General features: G+C 39.7%; 1 protein-coding gene and 1 pseudogene across 5 annotated transcripts in view; one reads left to right on the top strand and one right to left on the bottom strand.

Annotated features, from left to right (window-relative positions):
• The window catches only part of Dym (dymeclin), a 369,043-nt gene that overhangs the window by 6,271 nt on the left and 339,321 nt on the right, over positions 1-23,451 (bottom strand). Inside the window, exon 17 of one of the 5 annotated variants that reach the window (XR_004514766.1) lies at positions 6,124-6,313. The exons of the other annotated variants lie outside the window; for them this stretch is intronic. The gene's annotated coding sequence lies outside the window, so the exon portion shown is untranslated. The remainder of the gene's footprint in view (positions 1-6,123; positions 6,314-23,451) is intronic. 5 annotated transcript variants of the gene reach the window in all.
• LOC117283818 lies at positions 19,768-19,863 on the top strand (annotated as a pseudogene).

Here is a 23,451-nt window from a genome sequence, read left to right as displayed (position 1 = left end):
AGTACTGGGGATCGAACTCCGATCCTTGCACTTGCGAGGCAGGCAGCAGCACCACTAAGCTAAATCCCTGGCCCTCTTTTCACTAAGTCTTAATACTTAGTGCAAAAGGAGGTTATCTTATTTATTAATTTGTATGCTTGCATACCATTTGTCTCCCCCCTAGAATATAGACCCTAAGAAGACAGGAACCTTATGAATATCTGGCATATTACTGATACTTAAGAAATGATTTAAGTGAATGATTTTGTATTTTCTATCTGCACAACAATCCTGCAATGTAGGCATTATTAACTATTGTAGAGATAAGAAAACCAAATTCAACCAGGATAAGCACACCAGAGGCAAGAAGTGGTGGCAATGGAGGTGAAGGAAACTTATACCTTCTCACTGAAGCCTCCGAGAGTCTCTAGGGACCCAGTGTGCTTTTCTTTGTTTGTTTCTTTTTTTTCCCTCGGTACCAGGGATCGAACTTATGACTGTGTTTGTCAGACAGGTGAGGTGCTACTGATCTAAATCCCTGGTCCTGTGTGCTTTTCTTTAGAACACCTACAGCCAGTATAGACATAAGCTTCCAACATTTCTTCAATGTCCCCTCACCAATGGTCACCTAAACTTTGTGCCTGATGTCCTCACTGTGAAGGGAAGGGGCTGCTCTGGAGTCAGCCCAGGTGTCGGTCAGGAGGCCTGGGCTCTGCTCTGTGAACTGCTGCTACTCTGGGCAGTTTAGGGGAAGTCAGAGCATTTCTCTAGGTCTTGGGTTTATTACCTTGTGTAAAACAAAGGACCTCTGAGCCACTCACTCTGCCTAGGTGTGGGTTTATGAGATAAACCTAGCAAGGTCTAAATATTTCCATTTCTTTCCATGCCTCTAGGCTCTGCTGGGCTGACCTGGAGAAAAGGCTGAACATGCTGGGATGGGGCTCAGCTATAACCTGGAGTCAAGCAGTTGTGATTTCTACTTAGCCAGGCTTCAGTGGACAGTGAATGTTCCTGAGTTGTCCTGAGTGTAGACAATAGATGCCTTTAAAAGCCAACGCTCCCAACTGCTTAAACCCAAGACAAACATGAAGCTGCTGTTGACTGCTCTGTGTTGTGGGAGCTCACAGTTAAGTGGGTTGTGGTTCCAGGCTCGGCTGCTCATTCTGCTAGCTAGTTAAGTCAAATCCTGTCCACAGATTGGGTTCCTAAACTGCTATCTCCTGAATGTGTACCATTGGTCACAGGAGAGCCAAAGAGCAAGCAGAAAGAACCACATGAATGCATTGCCACTGCTGGAAAAATCGCTTGGCTATGTAGAGAGCACATGTGTAGTTTTGGAGTCCTCAACACCAGCTCCCTGTCTCCTATGTGAATGACTTAGTGGTGACTACTATTTCCCGGGTTTGCTTGAAATTATTCACCAGCATTTAAATGGTTCAGAAAAGGGAATGATGCACAAATAGCAAGAAAAACAAGGATCAGCTATACAAGGCCAATGCTTGAAAGCACAAGGTAAAGAGCTTCCTCCTCACTGAAATAAGATGTTTGGAAGACCAGTATACTGGGAACATATTGAGCATAAATCATAAGAGCTTTCAAAACACTCTTCAGCCAAACTGATGAATGGGAACATAGCTGCTGTACAAGATGAGTGGGAGCTTCATTTAACTGGACCCTGTCCCAAATCGACCTGTCCATCTCTCTAGTTATAGAGGGACTTAAACAGGTATCCACGTGCTCCACTGAGATATTTCAGAAAGTCTGAAGAGCCAAGGAAAAGAAAGACAAAGGGCTTTATTTAGCACTAAGGACACTGTTGGCACATTTTACTGGGACTCAGTCCAAGAAATGTCACGTCTGAAAGCCAAATCAACAACTCAGGAAAAGTCACCCTTTCCTTTATGTTTCCTTGCAGGCTCATGGAGAATAATGCCATCCTGTGGGCTGAGGGAAGTCCCGCTTCCTCACTCAAGAGTGTCTTCATCCCTGACATGGTCAATAAACACTACTCGGCAGCCCAGGGTGAGCCACAGGGGCATTCATAAGCCTTCCGAACTCTAGCATGTATCCTCTCCCCTCCCTGGACTTCTCAGGACTCTTATGGGCTCCAGCCAGTGACTGCCAGATGGCCATGTCCTGAGAACTACTACTGCCCTAGAAAGGCAGAGAGGTGGTCAGAAAGCAGAGGCGTTGGCCTGCCAGTTAGGGCAGAATTGGTCTAAAACTGGCTAGCACAGGGCAGGGTGCTGGAAATATCAGCTAAGTGACTCTAGGGGACACCCTGGCTTTCACACCTCTCTTCAAGATCCTTGTCCTATGACTTAACCCAGCACGCAGAGAAAACCCATCTCTAAAGCTTGGAGCTTGGTCTCAATCCAAAGCTACTTACAACAATCCTGTTTTGATTTTTGGAGCCAGAGGTAATGCTAGACTCTCAAGTGTGGCCGGAACATTTTTATCAGCTCCAGTGAATCAACCTACCACAGAGGGACATCCGGACGCCCAGCTCAGACAAAGCAGAGGTCTGATTCAGTGGGAGAGGCTTGGATCTAACAAGCAGACCAAAAGCCTTACAGCCTGTCTCTGCTGTCAGTCATGTGATCTGGTGAAAACCCACAGGAAGTTCAGCAAGCAGATGTAGGGCACAACTGTAATAATTTTATTACCACAAAGGTTGGATGGAGATTTCCAGCTTCCACCTAAAGACTATATACAGATAGCCTCAGAAACTCTAGCAAGTACTGGGCACAGCTCCAGAAAGTTTAACACAATTTAAAATCAAATAGCTACATAGCACATTAAACAAACTTTTAAAGCCCATGTTAAGACTCTGAAGAGACAATGGCAGTGAGGCAGTTCAGGAACTCACAGCTGGCAAGGGACAGGGTGACTGGGTCAGCCCTGTAGGGTCTGTGGTGGGCAGTCTGGCTGAGATGGAAAGGAAAGCAGCTTCAATATGCCAAGGTCACACAGAATAGGAAGGCTTAGGTCCATTTAAAATGCAGGGTAGGATTATAGAATGTAGGGATTACTGTCTATATAGACAAATCATTGTCTAATATAGACGATCACTCTCTAACTTTAGTCCTTCCATTACTTAAATGGTAACAAGCATCAACTACCTCTGAGGCACTGTATTTTGGGCTGCAGAAGAATGACACTTCCTGCTCAAAACAGTAGTAGGACTTAGTAGGAGAATAGGAACGCTGTGAGGGACAAAGGAGAAGGTTCCTGAAGAGCACTCTCCTAGGCCACTCTGGCTTATGCTGGGGCAAGGGGGTTTTAGGTGGGCTTGGAAGGCAGACTGGAAGAAACCAGTGAATCAACAAATCTAAAACACCTATATCATCAATTCCACTGCATTACTGGATCAGTAAGATTGAAGCACAGGTTCTGTCACATGTAATGAAATAAATGGATCAAATATTGTAACCACCAGCAAAAAGAAGACAAGGGTTGGTGTACAAATAACAACAGTGCTGAATGTGGAGTAGTCCTACTTTATTTGGATTCCTTCTAATTCTTTTGTTATGCTGGGGATGAAATACAGGACCTTGTGTATATCAGGCAAGTGTTCTACCACTGAGCCACACTCCAGCCCTTCCAACATAATGGGATTTCTCTATGTTTAGGCTGGTCTCCAACTCCTGGAGATCCTCCTACCCCAGCCTCCTAAGTAGCTAGGACCATAGTCTTGTACCATCATGCCTGACTGTGAATTCACTTTAAAATGAATTAAGAACTAAATCTAAATTATAGGAAATTATGAAGGACCACTTCTTAGGAGTTGCAGATTAAAAATTACAAAGCTAAAATTAAGCCCATGGGCCAGGGATTTAGCTTAGTGTCACCACGCCTGTCTCACAAACTCGAGGTCTTGAGTTCAATTTCTGGTTTACAAAAAAAAAAAAAAAAAAAAAAAAAAAAAAAAAAAAAAAAAAAAAAAGCGGCCCATAATAAGAATGGCTCAGAGGACAGTCAAAACATATTGCATGTCCAGGAAAGCAGTGGCTGGCCATGCATAAGGCCTGCAAGGACTCTCTGAGAAATAAGCCACCACAAGAAGAGTTGCCACAGGTCAGCAGACAAGATCCTGAAAGCTCAGGCCACCTGGAGTTCAGGAAAAGATTCTGTTACTTTTGAGTACTGACAAATGACACTAATGGCTTCCACAACTGGGGACAAAAGGACTTTTAGGAGAAATATGAAGGATATGGTCTCTACAAATTTACCATCACATCACCAGCCAGAATTTGAAGCCATGCTAATCTGAAGCCAGAGTGAATTTCTGTGTTACGCCATTCCCTCATTGGGGGAGGAGCCCAGGGAAAGGAGAGATTTTATCTTCAGTTTTTCATGTCTCTCTTTTTAGGGACCAGTGGAGAGCCTGAAACAAGGAAAATCAGGTATTACCACTATAAGGGAATCTGTGAGAGGACCTGATCAGTGCAGGGACCCTGAAGGCTGATGCTGTCCTAGGACCAGCTGTTGGGGTGTGGTGTTATCAGCAGTTGGAGATAAAGCTGAAAAAATGGGGGTGGAAGGAGGATACCTTGAGTACTGGATGAAAGCCTGTTTATCCAATGATCCTGGTGTAGAGAACAGGTCCAGGATAGATAATTACAAAGTCTGCCAAAGCTGTACACACCTGTAATCCCAGCTACTTGGGAAGCCGAGGCAGGGGGATCACAGGGTCTATCTAGCCCAGCTTGGGCAACTTAGTAAGCTCTTATTTTAAAACTAAAGTTAAAAAAAGGGATGGGGTTGTAGCTCAGAGCTCCCTAGGTTCAAACTCTAGTACTAAGGAAGTACCAGATGCCTGAAACAGGCTCTCAGGAAATCAGTGCACTTCTATGAGATGAACTTCTAACCAGAATACAAGCTCCATGAAGGCAGATATTTTTTTTTTAAACTCCTCATGGAGTTTAGAAAATTTGGTCCCAAAGTTATCTTGGACTAAATGAGCTGTGTTAAGCCCATGACACTTAAAGAAGTAAATAAACTGTGCTGCTTGGAATTTGAGGGGCAAGTCTTCAGCCTATCGGATAAATTTACTTCTCAAATTGCCTGCTATCCTACTACTATCTACCATTGTGTAGTCTCATTTACATAGGAAAGCTCAGCTCACAGATAATGAATAATGTTGATATACACGGTCACTACCATCTAACTGTGGAAAGGAAAGTACATTTCCCAAGATGTACATGAGTTGTAGGGTGATCAAAATATACAGTGAACATTTAAATTAAAAAAATATTATAGTGAAAGAAAAATTGTCATTAACTTCTTTCAAAATACTCCCCTTTCACTTTGAACACACATATCTGATCGTGAATGAAGCAGTTCTGGAAGCTCTCTTTTGTGTGTTTTTTGCAGGTGTGATCAAAACTACAATGAATGCTGCTGCTAAGTGCCACCCACTAGGGTGGCAGGCTTGTAAAAACATGGTGGGTCCTCATTTGCCTCATTCGCTGGATCTAGCAACAGAAGGCTTCTAGCTCTTCCCTAAAATCAAAATGAGCATGAAAGGTAAACATTTTGAATTCATTCAGGATGTCAAGGCAGCCAGGGCAAAGCAACTAAAGACACTCACAAAAGAGGACTTCCAGAACTGCTTCAGAAAGTTGAAAGAACAATGGGACAAGTGTGTTCAAAGCAAAGGGAGGGGGAGAGGACATTTTGAGGGGAATTAATGATAATGTGTCCTTCACTATAATACATTTTTACAAATTTAAATGTTCACTGTATTTTTCAATCACATCTCATAGATAGTTATGGCCTAGAATGATGCATAATTTGTAAACTAAGAAGTTTCATTTTCAACGAGCCCTTCACCTTTCAGTCTTGACAAAGATGACAAAAATGGTGCTTCTAGACAATATAGCTGGTTCAAATTTTGCTACGAGCTTCCTAGTTTCACTAGTATGCAAATTATGTCACAAATAATTATTTTTATGTTAGTGCTGTGTCTTAAAAAATGATGATGTTGGGCCAGGGATTTAGCTCAGGCAGTGGTTCCTATGCCTGCCTTGCAAGCGCAAGGACCAGAGTTTGATCCCCAGTACCAAAAAAAAAAAAAAAAAAGATGATGTTAACGGAAGACAGATTCTGAATACAAGGTGCCAAGAGTACTCTCTAACCTACATAGTAGCACTCTTTGCTTTGAGGTTCTTCAGTGACTGCAGGGATCTTGCCATGGCCTGTCTTCTGGGCAGTTCCATGCTCAGCTGTACAGTCTCGCCAAGTGCAGGGGGTTAAACAGGCAGGATGCTAACTGTGCAGCAGAGTGCTCTGGGTAAATGACTTGAATTTCTTCCTTCAGACAAATGTCTTCCTGCAGCGAGAATATAATGGCAAAGACCATAAGGAGCTAAAGATTGGCAAGGTTCTTAGCAAATGAATGAATAAGGAACCAGAGATGACAACAATGTAACAAGGGCTCCTGGCTCTAACTAGTGAGGATGCTGTGCCAGAAGGGCTACCAGAGCATTATGTGCAAGGCTTGAGGAGGGAAGGAGGAAGCCAAAGGAGACTTTAGTGTTTCTCAAGTCTTTTTGGCTTTCACCATCTGCTCCTCCTTTGCTGAAACAGAGGCAGAACCATGCAGACAACTCAGAAACTCAGGATCCACAAAATGATCTGAGAGACCTTTTTATTCTAGCAACACTACAGCAACTAAACAGCCTGCAAAAGAGAAAGCATTTTTATTGTTGAAACTGTGGCAGAAAGAAAAATAATACTTCAAGTTCTCTGCTTTCCAACACCAATATAGAGACAAGATAAGAAACAAAGGGCATGTGATCTGATCACAAATCAAACCACCTTAGCAGGTCCAAGACAGCATGCCAACGGCATTCCTTATAGCAAATTAATGAATGCGAAAATACTAATATTTGTAAGCTGAAACAAAGATCAAGTCTATTTACAAAAAGACTATTCTTTGCCATTCATGATTCCTGCTTTTACCCTTTCCAGGACAAAAAGGCATAGGTTTTATGTTTCATTACTCAGTGCATTGGCAGTTTAAAAATTGGTCATCACAGCCAAAATGAAGTCTTGAACTGGCTTCTGGGTAGGTTAGAAATTTAAATGAATGGCTACAAATTCACATATTTTGAATTTTTCTTTTTTTCTTTTTTTTTTTTTTTGAGACAGGGTCTCACTATGTAGTTGAGACTGACCTGGAACTCACGATGTAGCCCAGGCTGGTCTCGAATTCATAACGATCCTCCTGCTTCAGCCTCCTGAGTGCTGGGATTACGGATGTGCACCACTACACCTAGCCTCTCTAATTTTTAATGAAGGGAACATTTTCACATTTTACAACTTTATGAGTAAGCAATAACATGACAGGCAGCTTAAAGGAAGAGTATGTTTCTAGGTGGCAAATAGTGACAATAACCAAGACTAGGATACCAGAGAAAAAGAAATCTACATGTTATGCAGAGGGCTGCTGCTTGAGCCAGTCCTCTCACTGACAGGTCAAGTGCCGGTCAGGCAGGGCTACAAACAAGCACACATGGTCTCTCATAGGCACACCTATGCAATGGTGGTCAAAAGCCAGGCGAGGAAGCTGGGTCACATTTACTCCTAACTCTTCCCAGGAGTGGCTCCATCTCACTAGGTAGTTGAGACTGACCTGGAACTCACGATGTAGCCCAGGCTGGTCTCGAATTCATAACGATCCTCCTGCTTCAGCCTCCTGAGTGCTGGGATTACGGATGTGCACCACTACACCTAGCCTCTCTAATTTTTAATGAAGGGAACATTTTCACATTTTACAACTTTATGAGTAAGCAATAACATGACAGGCAGCTTAAAGGAAGAGTATGTTTCTAGGTGGCAAATAGTGACAATAACCAAGACTAGGATACCAGAGAAAAAGAAATCTACATGTTATGCAGAGGGCTGCTGCTTGAGCCAGTCCTCTCACTGACAGGTCAAGTGCCGGTCAGGCAGGGCTACAAACAAGCACACATGGTCTCTCATAGGCACACCTATGCAATGGTGGTCAAAAGCCAGGCGAGGAAGCTGGGTCACATTTACTCCTAACTCTTCCCAGGAGTGGCTCCATTTGCCCAGCATATGGAGTCGAGGCAGTATAATGCCAAATATCAACTCAGGGCCCTGGGAGCCACCAGGTTCTCTCTATACCATTCACAGTCTGAAAGCCGAAGCTATGCCAGGCATAACACTTTGACTTCTGCCTTGTTCTGTATCTCCAGCTGAGACAGGATGGACATAGCAAAAGGCAGGCAGTTGGTAGCTAATGCTTTTCATAGCATCTTTCCTATTTAGCAACTGCTGGAAATTTAAATCAATACCACAATAAAGGAGTATAAACTTTTATAAACCAACACATGCATCTGCTATTGAGACTATGAACAGAATTGATGGAAAATTCAGGATGTCTGAATTTTAGAGCTGGCTCTGACACTAACAAACTTGGACAAATAACGTCATCTCCTTGACACTGAGTCACCTCATCTGTAAACCATTACAGATGATGAGGGCTGCTCTGACTAGCAGGGAGAACAAGACTGAAGACTGGCTGTGGTGCTGAAGTGATTCAAACCAATATAGGCCCAACAAGGGTCACAGGGCTGCTGGCTGGACTTGGCTAGCACCTTGACCTGTCTTGTCCAAGCGATGCCAGAGAAAGTGCAAAGATCACAATCAAAGAAAAACTGGAGAGTAGAAGGATTCTTTCCTGTGTATTTTGGTCTCTACATTATGTCTTTCCAATCAATACCCCAGAAAGAAGTAAAATATCTGCAGGTAAGGCATTTGAACACTGGTCATTTCCAAAACATGACAGTGATCTAACAGCAAGAAATCATATTTTATAGCATGGACTATTTTATTTTTATTTTTTGGTACCGGAAGTTGAACTTGGGTCCTTGCACTTGCAAGGCAGGCGGTGGAACCACTCAGTTAAATCCCCGGCCCAGCATGGACTTTAGTTGTTTCAAATTTATATCTTTCAATAAAGAAAGATGTATAGCTTACCTCTTAATTTACTTTCAGGGACCAACCATGTAAAATTCAATTTGTTATATACTGCAAGCATGAAAATGAAACAAAATTGGAATTCATCTAGAAAATATTCATAAAACATTTAAAAGAATCTTTTAAAAAGAAATTCCAAATTTAAATAATCAACATACCATATTTTAGGATTTGAATATGGGATACAAATCATAAAACATCATTTTACATTTAGGTTTATTTGGAGTAAGAAAATGCAGAACACACCTTTTACTTTAAAAAAAAAAAATCCAAATTTGGTCCAAATAAAAAAACAAGGTGAAAACTATAAACTCCTATGGAGAAGTAGTGTCTGTTCAGCCTCAAGGTCATGACGACATGAGTTTTGGAGCTCTTTAAATATTGCTTCACTTTCAAAAGAAGCAGATTAAGGAAGAAAGAATGTTGTGCTTATTTTGGAGCAATTTACACTGCAGACATGTCTTCTCTGATTTCTCCACTCTAGTGAATATATGAAACACTTTCTGATGAAGAAAGATGTTTTAAAAGTTCTGCTTTTGTTCTGTGATGGCAAAAGTGGAGAAATCTGGCCTTGCCATGAATGCTGGATCTCACTGTTTTCTTCAGCATCTCTTCAGCTCCTCACCATCTCGAAACCCCTCACTAAAATGATCTGTGCCTCTCAAGATAACTCTTCTGATAAAATCTTGCTTGCAAAGTGACTATAGTCTGAATGTTTATGTCATCCTCTTCCAATTCTTACAATGAAACCTTATCACCAAGGTTATGGTAATGAGAAAGTGGGGCTTTTGGAGGTGATTGAGTCATAAGAGCTCTACCCTCACAGATGGGATTAGTGACCTCATAAGAGACAGAAAATAGCTACTCTTTTCCACCAAGTGAAGACATAGCTAAGAGGGAGCGGTCTATGAATCAGAAGTGGGCCCAGCAGATAACAAATCTATCAGTGCCATGATTTGGATTTCTAACCTCCAGAACTGGGAGAAATCAATATCTACTGTTTATAAATCTCCAAGTCTATGGTATTTTCTTATAACATTCTAAGCATACTAAGATATAGGTGATCTGCTCACCCATTTATCCTTTCTTCCGTTAATATTTACATTATAATTATAACCAACAATGCTTTAATAAACATAAGATTTTAGTATAACAGTAGACACAAAACAATGGTCTTCTTTGCCATCTGACTGATCAGTGGTCTTCATTTTTCCATCCTTTGCTATTTCCCTCACCTTTCTGATCGTCAGGGATGTAGCAGTGAGCTCAGCTGGCAGTGAGGCACAGTTATATAGTGCCATGGTGTGAGCAAGGTGGGAAGTGCTCAGGCACTACAAGCTGAAGGCTTCATAGGCCCAACTGTGTATGTGTGTATGACTGAGGATTGCATCTAAATGCATAGTCCACTGCTATCCCTTTTAATTTCGAGACAGGATCTCACTAATTGTCCAGGGTGGCCTCATACTTGCAATCCTCCTGCCTCCTGTAGTTACATATCACAATGCCTGGGTAGTCCAACATTTTACCCATACACACAAAAGTGGAGAGGACAGTACAGTGAACCCTGTGCCCACCATGCAGTCCTTAATTCGTGGCCACTCTTTTTTAGGCTCTCAATTTCCCTCCTTTAAATTGTTTTTGTGCTAATGCTGGACATTATAGGATTTCACTCCCCTTAGATATTATCATACAGGTAAGAACTTTTTGCTCCACGTTAAGATAACCTAGTAGGAGAATAAATTAAATTATAGGAGACTCTTTCTACCATAAAATTATTTAATAAAAAATATGAAATATCATCCATGTCCTTAAGGATCTTATCACTTATTTGGAAAGCTAAGACAAATGCAAATAGGAAAAAAAAATCACTAAAAAACAATTCTCCAATGTAACCTAATGATAGAAATTACCATATGATAATTGCCAGTTCTAATTTGGATGGATTCTAGAATCTTTATACAGTGACTGCATGTGACCTCTAGCTTTATCTACTTTTCTTTGTGGAAAACCATCAGCTTCTGCATCACTCAGGAGTGAAGAGGCAGGGAGACTGAGAAGTTCCTGCAGTTACCCCTCCCTAGAAAGGAAACTGGGATTGGGAAATGAAAGATGCAGAATCCAATCCAAACACCTCCTCTGGCCATGGTCAAATTTCATGTTTTGAGTCCAATGACCTTTGCTACTTTGTTTTTCATTAGAAATAAAGAAGCAGACAAATAGAATTGTGTTTCCATTTTCTGTCTGTCTCCATTCTAATGTATTTTAATCTTTCTGCAAGAGTTTCTTCAGCCAGGTTGACTCTGGGAAATGGTCTCTGTGCAGCTGATTCATGGTGCCTTGAAGATGTGCCGCTGGCCTATAAGCCTCACAGCCAAGACCAAGCAAGTTGTATGGAAGTGTTGTCAAAATTATAATTCTTTTGTCTCTATTTCCTAGAGTTAGAAAAGGGATATGAGGGCCTAGGAGAAAAGAAAATTTTTACTTAGTTCTATACATTTTTTTTTGTTGTTACCGGGGATCAAACTCAGGTCCTTGTGGAACCACTGAGCTAAATCCCCAGCCCCAGTTCTGTACATTTTAATCTTTGATCATTAGCCCTGTAAACATTCAAGTGCTAGAACAGTGGTTTAGGAAAAGGACAGAATTACTATCACTGCTGATCACCTTTCTGATCAGAATCTAGGAAGCATCCTTATCTAGTTCAAGCTCAAGACCCATTGACTAAAGTCTTGGTCAATCTCTAGACCTTGATCAAGAGCATTGGGACCTGCAAATACAGTGACTAATGGGCCTGTTTAGTATGAAGCCAGCACACTGCCCTTATAGGTTTTAGGAAATAGCCAGTCACTAAGATTCTCAAAGCATCTTTGAAATAAACATGCAAATATTTACACCAGATACATGAGTCTCAAAATAGATTCAACTGTAAAGCTCTTCACAGCAAGGCATCTATCTGTACTTCCTGAAGAAAGTGTTAACAGTAAGAAATGTCACATTTACTTTCTGAGGGCTACTCTGAATTTTTTTATTAAATCCTATATGAAAAATAACACAAACTGATAAATGGGAATTTTTATGTTTTACACTTGTATATGGAGAAGTTAAAACATATTTGAAATAGCCAGCAAGAGTATACTAAGTTCTAATAATAAATCACTGGGACACTGTTCCAAATATACGTATTTTCTTTTCCAGACTCTCAATCTACAACTGAAATAAATCTAATTAATTTCCCCATGTTCAAAGACTGCAGTTTTTCTTCCCCCTCTCAAACTATTTCTCAATCTAGTCCCTCTGTTGCTTATTATACACCTAGTATTTATTTGTAGTCATCTCATGACTAAATATTGTCTCCTGGAAAAACAGATGTCCTATCCCTAAGGGTTGCTAAATTCTATGCAGATTATTTTCTCAAACATTTTACTTACTTGCATGATTTAAATTAGCTACATCTCATTTCTGAAAGTATACAACTGTTTAAGGTATATTCACAAGTTAGTTGTTTAGTTAATTCATTGCTAGATTAAGAGTGAATAAGTAAAAAAATAAACTGTCTGAAAAATGGTTACAGACAACACAAGATTTCTCTTTTGATTCTTTGCACAGAGCATTACTAAAATTCTCACAGGAGGCTTGGGCCTTTATTTCAGACAAAACTGGCATTAGATCTATTTTGCCGTTCTGAATTGCTTTAAAACCTTTATGTGCAAATTCATTATAATCTCCTTTAACTTATACTGCCTGGCCCATCTTTTCTTTCTCTTTAATGAAAAGTTAACAACAACAGAAAGTACTGCATGCTTTACTGTAAAATAAAAAGATAAAATATACATATATACATATATATATGTGTGTGTGTGTTTATGTGTATGTGTGTGTGTTTGTATGTGTGAATGAATGAAAAAGGGTCCAAGAGATACATGGAGGGGTAGGGAGAAGAGATGGGGTTAAAAAAAAATTAAGAAAGGTCATGTACATGTACCAAGCCTTTGGGATGAATGTAATCATTATGTACTACAAATCATTATGTACTACAAAAAAATGATAGGGCCAGGGATTTAGCTCAGTGTTCTGCCTTGTAAGTGCAAGGTCCAGAGTTCGATCCCTGGTGGTGGTGGGCAGAGTGATAAAAAATTAAAAAACTACAGGTGATTTATGCCTATCTCAACCTTATATTAATGGTATTATATAGTATATATCCATTTGTGTCTGGATTTTTTTTTTTTTCTTTGCAGCTATCATAGTTGCATCTTGGCCAAATGACTCCCTTTACTTTGGTGGGGCTCAGATTTGCTCATCCCATCATAATGAAGAAACATGCAGTATGCAGCTACTGCATGCAGGATTCCACGCTGGGTGCTGCATACATAACATGGCAGATAACAGGGCCCTGACATCAGGTGTCCAACAGCATTGGAAAAAAAAAGGACATATAGGTAAGAAATCTTATAAGAAGCAGTATAATAATAAGCAGCAAAGAACTGATACAGATAAGGAGTGCTATGGAAGTCCAGGAAAGGAAGGTATGGGGCAAAATGTGTAAGTCTTAGTATTGTAGATAGCTAAGTTAGAAATTATTATAAGGACAAGGATGGGCCCTCAGCATAGAAAATAGTTGAGGCACATTCTCTGGTTAGCATTATAAAAAGAGAAAAGGTGCTGTACCACCTACTTCCCCTGGGGATGAATAGCAGTGACTGATATTCTAAATAGGCATCATCTTCCTACCCCATTTGCTTTCCGGAATTTCCTCATTCACTCTTCGTAAACTTGTTACTCGACTTGCTTATCCATTTGATCCCCATTTAATCAATATTACCTGAGTGACTGTACTTGTAATCTTATTGGTTGATCATGGTTCTGTCCCACCTCATGCCCACCTTGTGATTTTCCATTGGATATTATAGTTTTGTTCCACTTTGTACCCACCTCACCTCCTGGCTTTGACCTATAAAACACCTTTGAGAAGCACGGTAGGTAGGCGACACACTTTCTGGGTCCCTCTTCTGTTTCTCTATAAATTTCTCCTACTCTTAACCTCCATTGTTTCTAGAATTTATTCTTCAATTTTAGACTTTGAACTCATATTTTGGATATCTAGCAGGTTGGGAGTCACATTTTCCTTGTTTGTATTATTTTGTTTAGATCTGGGTTACTTGCTGCCCTGTATCATATGGAAGGAGATCCTTATGAACAAAGGTACCACTGTCTTAATGAACAATGATGGTAGATAGTTGTTTTTTGGTACTGGGGATCGAACTTGGGACCTTGTGCTTGCGAAGCAGGCGGCGGAACCACTGAGTTAAATCCCTGGCCCCAATATTCTTATATATATATCTCTCCTCTTGCACAAGGGCAAGTGTTCATGTTACATGTATAGATGTTGAGATCCACTGGTCCTTGTGGGAAACACAGGCTTAAGGCAAGTAAAGGCTGAGACTGGGAATGTATGTACATGCCTTATTTAGGGGACAGACAAGGCTGAGTGTTATCCTTTAACATCTGTCCTTCTACATTCAGCTGCAGAGGGGCAGATCCCATCTCTTGGTTAGTTAAACCATAAACTGCAGTTAAATAAGATATATAACATAATAAAAAATTACTCTGTCAAAGAAGTCACAAATGTGCATACACACAGAACATCAAAATATAGTTCTAACATTAACAGTATTTATAGTATTATAATACTGAGCCCCTAAGACCTAGCCTGATAAAGTGGCCTAGACAGATCTGTATGAAATTGCCAAAGGCCACCTAACACTCCAAAACTGGCTCTCTTGCAAGCACACTCCACGGTCACAAAGGGGACAGTTCTGTGAAAGTGAATTCGAATTAATAAAAATACTATACATCACAATATCAAGCCAAGACTCATGGCATCATCTTTCTGTACAAAGATCAGCAAAAGGCTAATTACTAATGACAGCTGAACTTTCAAGCTTTTTTGAGGCTGCTTTGCAAGAAGACTTTACATTGATACATTCATCATGATGTTCCTGAGTGCAGAAAAGCATCATGCAGAAAAAAAGGAAGTTCTCCATCAGTGTCAGGAAACCTGGAGTCTGGGTGAGAACCTTGTCTCGCTAGGTGACCTTGGGCAATTCAATTCTCATTCTCCCTGTTCTTAAATAAAGAGGTTGAAACAGAGTTTTGTTTGTTTGTTTGTTTTGGTCAAATATCTCCTCCCCAATCTGACTACTGGTCCTGAGCAAAGGGATATTTTTCAGTGTATTTCCTTAAAAAAATGAAAGCAGCTCCGGCCTCCCTCTTCTGTAACTTTTTCTTTCTTTCTTTTCTTTCTTCCATAATTAATTTGTTTGTTTGTAGTGGAGATTAAACTCAGGACCTTGCTCTTGTGAGGCAGGTGGTGGAACTACTGAGCTAATAAACCCCTGGGCACCTTCTGTAACTTTCTTTAAATGATATTTCTACAAATTCTAGGGCTTACCCTGGAGACAGTGCAGTCGGATACTGCTCTGTAGAAGTGATTCCAAGACTATCCTTGCAAATTATTTTAGCATAGTTTCTGTTTGGTTGGGCTGCTGGAGGTGAGGAGTGGTAAATCAAAGCAACCAAAAAAGACAAAAATGTGGGCACTCTGATACTTTATTGCTTTTGTTAGGATTTTAAAAATCACATGCAACTCTCACATGCTGAAGATAATAGTAGATAGAACAAGGAAGTGGCTTCTCCTACACCTCTTCTGTCCCACCAGAAAGTGAAGATACTTGCAAGATTCAGATTCATGTTCAAATCTAAGTAATATACATGAAAACATCTCTATAGAGTTGAGAAGTCTTTTCATAAATATACAACTAAAGTATCTTAACACTGGAATCAGGGAAAAAATCTGTAACACAAGTTCTCAGTTTTTGTATATTGAGAATAGAATGTATAATAAGGAAACATAGGCAAAACAAAAGAAGTACAATAAACTGGGTATGGAATAAGAGTCTTCAGAGTTAGACAGCTTGGCTCAGCTCTATTCTACATCACTTTACCTCAATTTACATCATACATCTTAGATAACTAGAGCTAAATTAGATAACAATCTTATCCAAGTTATTACCATACTCATGAAAATTGATCAATAAATTGTAAATTGAATAAAATCATATCTCAAAGAATCTTGCTATGATTCTTTCTAAAATAAAATAATCAGCAAACTAACCACCTAAAGAAAGTCACTCAACAATTTATCTGTTTTCAAAGTTCAGGCCAGTGATTTGGCACTTCTTTTGGGCTTAGGCCTTCCATTTGCTGTTCTGAATGAAAGGGCTTTAATGCTTTTCCAGCAGAGATGATATCAGCTCTATGTCCTGGAATTGCCCCAACGTTTCCTCAGGGTCCTGACCTCTGCAGACTTGTAAAAGTTCTACAGAGACACTGAAAAGCAGCATTCACACATGTTGTTCTCTGTCCCTTCCCTTGCTAATGAGGACAAGTGGCCCTCAATTTTCAGTAATGTTGACATACTAACTTGTAGCAGTTCTTTTAAGTTGGCTTCAAATCTGTTATGGCCTTGGAAACCAGATGGGTAAACTCATTAAAACCATGTATCAAGTAAGGAGTGTCAGGTTTGAGTAACCGGTTCATACCTCCTCTCTGTCTTGATTGCTCATAATCTATGGCCCTAATTCTTGCCTTTGTTCTAGAAAAGTGAAGTTGATAGATAACTGAGAAGTCTTTACTAACAATCACTGAGTGCTTCCTATGAAGACTCTGTGCACTGACTGTCCCTTAATCCATACCTGCTCCAGGAGGAAAGCAAGGCTGAGACACACCTGTCCATGAAGTGAGAATCTCATGTACACTGAGGATGTAAAACTTGCCCAAACTACACAACTGGGGTATAGCCTGATTCACTCACATACTCTTCAGCATCGTCCCTCTAATTGCATTTTCAGAGTTTTGCTTTCAGGGTTTGTTTTCTGTCCACAGCCCTCAGATTTTGGCAGTATCTTGCCTTTGCCTCTCAATTCCCTGCCCATTTGCATCCTCTAATTTGCTTGAGATTCCTTACAGGTGAAAAACAAGAGAGGAGGAGCCGGGATTTAGCTCAGTGGTGCTACCAAACAAACAAACAAACAAACACAAAAACAAAAAAACCCAACCAAACAAAAAAACAAAAAAATGGGAAGAGAGGAGGAAAGCTGCTTCTTTGAATTCTACTTTAGAAACTGCCCTTCCACATGGCAGGGCTCTTTTAAGAGACAACCATTGGATAAGCGCTGCACAGGCAGGAGCTGCTTCATCCATATTAGCTGAACAAACAAATGAAAAGTAAGAAAATACTAATTGCAAATAATAACTTTGGAAAAAGAAATGATAGTCAATGGATGTTGGACATGTTTATTCAAAGACTCAGAAGTCGAAGGACTGTGAGTACACCATAAACAAATGTAGTTCCATGTACTCTATCATATCATGATTAGAAAGACCCCTCAGTTTTGGATTTGGGGTTTTTCTCCTCAATAGGAACTGCTAATAATGAGAGGCTATATGGGGAATGTGCAGAACATGATAAAGGATTAAAATACTCAGTAGTTTTTCACTTTCAGAGCCTATAGGTTAGGATGGGATACAGACCAGAGAAGATGACAAACTTATGTAACACTGATCTACTGTTACTTTTCATGTCTGTATCAAATGGAAGCACGTTGAATTTGCACATCTGATAAGACTGAGATTTATGTAATGGTAGAGGTTGTAAGAAACAAACAAAAAAGAGCTAGACACACTCTGAGTACTTTTCACTAGAGAAATCCTCCAATGCGCATTTTAAATAAGAGACTGTGCTTTCATCCAAAAAATGTGATCTTTTGCTATAAGCATATTAAAACTGAATGGAGAAAAATAAGATCATCTTTGACAAAAAGTAACCACCTACTTCAGTCTATGTAACATCCTGAGATACAACTGAAATCATGGACATAATGGTCTAAATGCAATTTAAGTTCTCAAAAGCTTGTCTCTTCCTGATGAATAGAGAGAATGATTCATTCATTTACCCTTTATGGAACTAGTGTGTCTCTCTGGGGCTCAGATTATGAGCAAAGCTACCAGCTGGCATAGGGTAAGGGTTAGCTTTGTGTCCACAAATATATTTTAGCTAATAGAAGACATGGCAGGCAAGGGTAACAGAGCTCACTGATAGTAAGTTCTACTTACTTTGGGGCTTAAAATAAGGTTTAAAAGTCAAATGAAAAGAATCTCCAAAGGGGGAAAAGGAGTAAAAAAAAATCATTTCTAAGTTTTATTAGGTGTATGTGTTAACTATCATATATTTAATGACAAGAAAGGACAACAACAGCGAGACTACAAAGAGACCCATTTATAACATCCTCTCATAGGGACTACTGAAAATTAAATAAGGCTGTCTCTAGTTGCTACTGCTATCAATTAGCCAGCAACCACTTCCACAGCCATAATAACTGCCACATGCATGTTGTGTGTTACCGCTGGGCCTGCTAATTCTAAACATAGGAGGTCGTAGCTGGAGATGCCACCAAACAGACTAGCCTACAACAGGACGCCCTGTTCAACTGACTCTTGACTTACAAAATGAAATGATTCAGTACATCAGAATATTTTGGATAATTTAGCCTAGTTCCGTTCCTTAAACATATGAACTAGATTATACACTTTGCAATAACTTAACCTTCTCCCACCCAATCTCTGTGCCATACAACTACATGCTCCTCTTTTATTTTTGTCCTTCTTGTTTCACAGTGTTTAACCAATGATCTTTAGGCTAAGTTACCAGGTTATGCTGCCAATACCATGATTCATGTCATGTGTAAAGGGTTTCATTTTTTTTAACTGGAAAAATTAGTCATGTAAAAGTGACAATGAAAGATGGTGTTAACGTGAAAAAAAACTCATCCTAACAGGTCATCTTTTGACATCAATGTAGGAGGCCCCCTAACCCCCCATTCCATGCTTGCTCCACAGTCCCACCCCTTCCCTATGGTGTTCCTAAACCCTCAAATGGACAGGGGCTATCAGGGACAAAGCCTTAAGTGCTGACCAACAATAAAGAGTTAATGCTTCTCTTGAACTCTGGAAGAAACCAGATTTCGTCAGTGAGGTTTGGCAATGTGAGAAACCCTGTAACCAATTTCATTTCCTGATAAATGAGTGGTCTACAAGGGAAAGTTGGCTAGTGAGTTTGAGAACTTTACTGAAAGGCTCCTTGAAGGAGCCAGCCTTTGCTGAAGCACAGTGATAGTGCTCTCCCGATGGGTGGCATCTCTTCAAGAAAGGACACTCATGGAAGGGCGTCCCTTCCTTTAGATGGCTTTTTTTAACCTACAAGGCTGGAAGTATATGTCTGTTAGAAGTTATTTTAGAAGAACAGATTTAACCTTCATCTTTTAAACTTAATCCTCATCCAACCTCAAACAACATATTCTCAGCATTCAGTTTAGATTCAGAGTTTGGAAAATATAACGTACAAAAACAGATACTCAGATACACGAGAGTAAAACAGAAAGCCAACTGCAGAGGAGTTATGAACAACAGAAAGTAACTCAAAATTCAACTGCCAGGTAGAAAGCCTCACTGACCACAAGATCATTTTAAGCTTCACAGGAATATCTTTGCGTTTAAATAAACTAAATCAATTCTCATAAATATAGTTCTATATGCTGTATTTATGCTTAAAGTTAAAAAAATCTTAAAGAATGCCTTTTATATTTAAAGTTGGTCAAAACATATACTATGAGACATGTTTACTGAATTCAAGCAGATTTTTGTAAAGATTAATTTGACAGACTTATCGCTTCTCGGCCTTTTGGCTAAGATCAAGTGTAATTTGACAGACTTTTAAAAATTATTTAATTTGGGCTTGCTTAGAAAGCACTATTAATCTCTCCCCCTGTAAACTAGTCAAATGAACGCTTGAAGGTAAGAGAAGGAAAAAAGTCTTAAATAATGGCTTCAGGCCCTTAATTATAAATAAAATAAAAAATGAAACTCATGAGCTTTCAAAAGGCTGGCAGGCTTGGGCTGGCAGGGAGGCCTGGAGCTGATTAGCCTCACCCTTGCATATGGGAACCAGCAGCACTAAGGAAATGCTGGAGGACGTCAGAGAACAAGACGCTAATATCATCCACCAATAAAAATAGTGTATAAGTGAAGGAGGGAACACCAACGAGACTTTATGCTTCTTCTGTAACCATTTAATCCATTTTTCTCTTCTTCCATGGTTTTAGGACCACAAGATCACTTTCTCCTTGACTTCATTTTTATATTCTTGATGACATCAAGTAGGGCTGTCTTCAATCCCAGGCTAGAGAGAAGTCTATGCATTCACTTGCAGGGAGTCAGTACTAAATTTTACTTTACGAAGGTCAAATAATATGATAACAAAAAGGAAAGACAAAAGGAAAGGGAGGTTTCCTAGGTTATTTTAAGACCATTTGACATGAGATTCTTTTTTTTGTTGCTGTTGTTTTTGAGACAAGGTCTTACTATGTAATTGAGACTGACCGGGAACTCACTATGTAGCCCAGGCTGGTTTCAAACTCAGAGCAATCCTCCTGCCTCAGCCTCCCAAGTGCTAGGATTACAGGCATGAGCCACCACGTTCGGCTTTGACATGAGATTCTGATCAGTAACATAAAATGAAAAAGATAACAATTTTCACACCAGTGCTCTTTTAGTCTCTATACCTTCCTTATAAAGAGCAAAAATAAATTTCTAAGCATTGTATTTATGAATCAGTTCATATTTTAATTATCTACACATATTTTTGTGCATGGTACTTTTAAATTGAGAAAATAAGCAAATTGGGAAAAACTGAAAGGTTCAATTTAAAAATAGGGCTTCTTACTTGTGGTGGGAGAAACAGTCTGTTTCATAACATGAAAACTGAGTTGGTTAAAGGATAGTCATCAGCACTTTGTAGAACAGAGCTAAAATGACTATTGAGTTTAATGGCTGAAAGCAAATCTGAGACCTCTAATTAATCTGAAGAACCATTTCTTGTAAATACTCTGCGAAGTACGAATTTCTTAAACAATAAATTCCAAGACAGCGAAGATGTTTTTCTCTTTTCTCATGAGGATGGCTCAGAAGGTAGACAAATGGGGTGGGGAGATTAAAGAAGCAAAAGGTCACAGGGCGATAATGCTGAGGCTGGCATGAAAAAGGCCTGCTGTGACTAGATTCTTGAGGTTCTAAAACAGGCTGGTGATGAGCCAGGAAGGAGTCAGGCAGGCAGGATTTCCTGCAGATGCTCATCAATCTGAAGGCCAGGAGCTCAGGGATGTGGCTTCAACTTCTGCCTCCTTGCTGGAGAAGAAGAACAAAAAGGCTTTTGCAGCTAGACAAGGAATGAGGACCCCCGACCCTACTTAGGGTCTGGATGGATGCACAGGAATCCAAAGATCTCCTGCAGAGAGGCCAGGGAGAGGTCCTCTATCCTATGTTTTTTCTTTCCTTCAGATTCTCATGGATCAACACAAGTCACAATGCTGTGCCCTCTGAAGACCAAGGTGTGCGGGCTCCATGGAGGAGGTGGTGCCAGTTGGGCTACAGACAGACTGGGCTACTCCCCAACTCCCACCCCTGTCATTCCTTCTATTTCTCTTCAGGAAGGACCAGGGGAACTCAGAAATGTTTAATTAATGCAAGCAAGTACCTGTATATCCACTGTACAGATGAGAAGGGGTAGGCATAGAGAGACTCAGTGAAGGAGAAACAGGGAATCAGTGTCAGGGTCAAGAGAAAAACATGCATTTTTTGATTCTTACTTGGGAAGTGGACAAAGAGTATGAGTAAGACTATGGATGGGATGCTGCAGCCATATTTTATGATGGTGGGGGTCATGAGCAATGCTGTAAAATGCCAGAATTTTTCCACAACTAAGAATTCAAAACATTTACTACTATTGAGTCTTGGAAATGAGGAGTAGCAGTCAAAGTTGTGAGGGGGAAAGCAGAAGGGATCAAAGATTTTAAGTGGACAAAGAGTATGAGTAAGACTATGGATGGGATGCTGCAGCCATATTTTATGATGGTGGGGGTCATGAGCAATGCTGTAAAATGCCAGAATTTTTCCACAACTAAGAATTCAAAACATTTACTACTATTGAGTCTTGGAAATGAGGAGTAGCAGTCAAAGTTGTGAGGGGGAAAGCAGAAGGGATCAAAGATTTATTTTTTATTGGTACTGGGGATCGAATGATTTACTTTATTTTGTACAGAAGAAATTTTATGAAGTGTTCTTTCTAGTGGAAGACCTAATTATCATTATCTGTTGGGAAACACACTCAGTAGTTTACATCACAGATCTGGTATAACATAGGAAGAGTATAAGCCCCATACACTTAAAAGCTTGCTAACACATATTTTCCTGTGTCAAGAAAGTAGCAACGTTTATCCTGTTTTGATAGGGTAATGTCAGAATGTGTAAGAAGGGTACTTTGTGGGTTGGGGATTTAGCTCAGTGGTTCCGTTGCTTGCCCTGCAAGCGCAAGGTCCGGAGTTTGATCCCAGGTACCAAAAAAAAAAAAAAGGTGCCTTGTTTACTATAGAGGCAATATAACATGAAAGAAAAATTTAACAAAGTGAACAAAACAAAACAGACAACCCACCCTTAACCCTACTATTCAAAGTAAATATTTTCATTGTCAGGAATAATCTTTCTATGTGTATATATATTTATAAACATGAACAGTTATAGTCATATGAAAAATATTATGATGTTTTTTACTTTGAGTCTGGAAAACACACTAAGAAAAACTGCCACGCCCTTCTACTTCTTCACCTGATCTTAGCTGAAAGGCCGAGAAGCGATGCCTTCTACTTTTGACCACATTCATTATTTCCTACTTTTGATTTATTCTTCAAGCTACAGAGATTATGCCAAAAGTAAACTACTCAAGTATGTTTGGTGAAACCTATTATTGTGATAGTTCAAGTAATTCACAACTACAGCATGATAGCAAGCACTGTGTTGTTTAAGTTTTGAGACTATAGTCGCATAAAATAATTTTTCTGGAGCCATTTTACTTTCTATGAAAAGAGTTAATACCTTAAAATGTGGTAATAGTATGGCCGGGGATTTAGCTCAGTGGCACTGCACCTGCCTCAAACTCAAGGACCTGAGTTCAATCCCCGGCACTAAAAATAAATACATGAAGAAAGAAAGAAAGAAAGAAGTAACAGTAGAAAGTGTATAATGTTTACATTCTGGAGATAAGGTACTTGGGAATATGGTACATTTAGCTTTAAAATAACCCTTAAATGTACTGCAAAAATATGGTATCAAGTCACTGCCAGAATTCTCCTTCAGAGTACCACAGAGAAATGATGAATGCCACAGAATGCACTACTACTGTCAGCCCTGATCACTACTTGACAGATAATTGTGCTTAGATGGAAAAAGAGTCTTCTCCTCATTCCATGTAAAGAATGCATTTTTAAAAAATCTTACTGAGCTTATTGGTACTTTTTA

Source organism: Fukomys damarensis, unplaced genomic scaffold (assembly GCF_012274545.1).
Source record: "Fukomys damarensis isolate Sample0158 unplaced genomic scaffold, DMR_v1.0_HiC HiC_scaffold_30, whole genome shotgun sequence".
NCBI lineage: Eukaryota > Metazoa > Chordata > Mammalia > Rodentia > Bathyergidae > Fukomys > Fukomys damarensis.
Note: the sequence above shows the minus strand (reverse complement) of the source record. Positions and strands in the feature narration are given on the sequence as shown.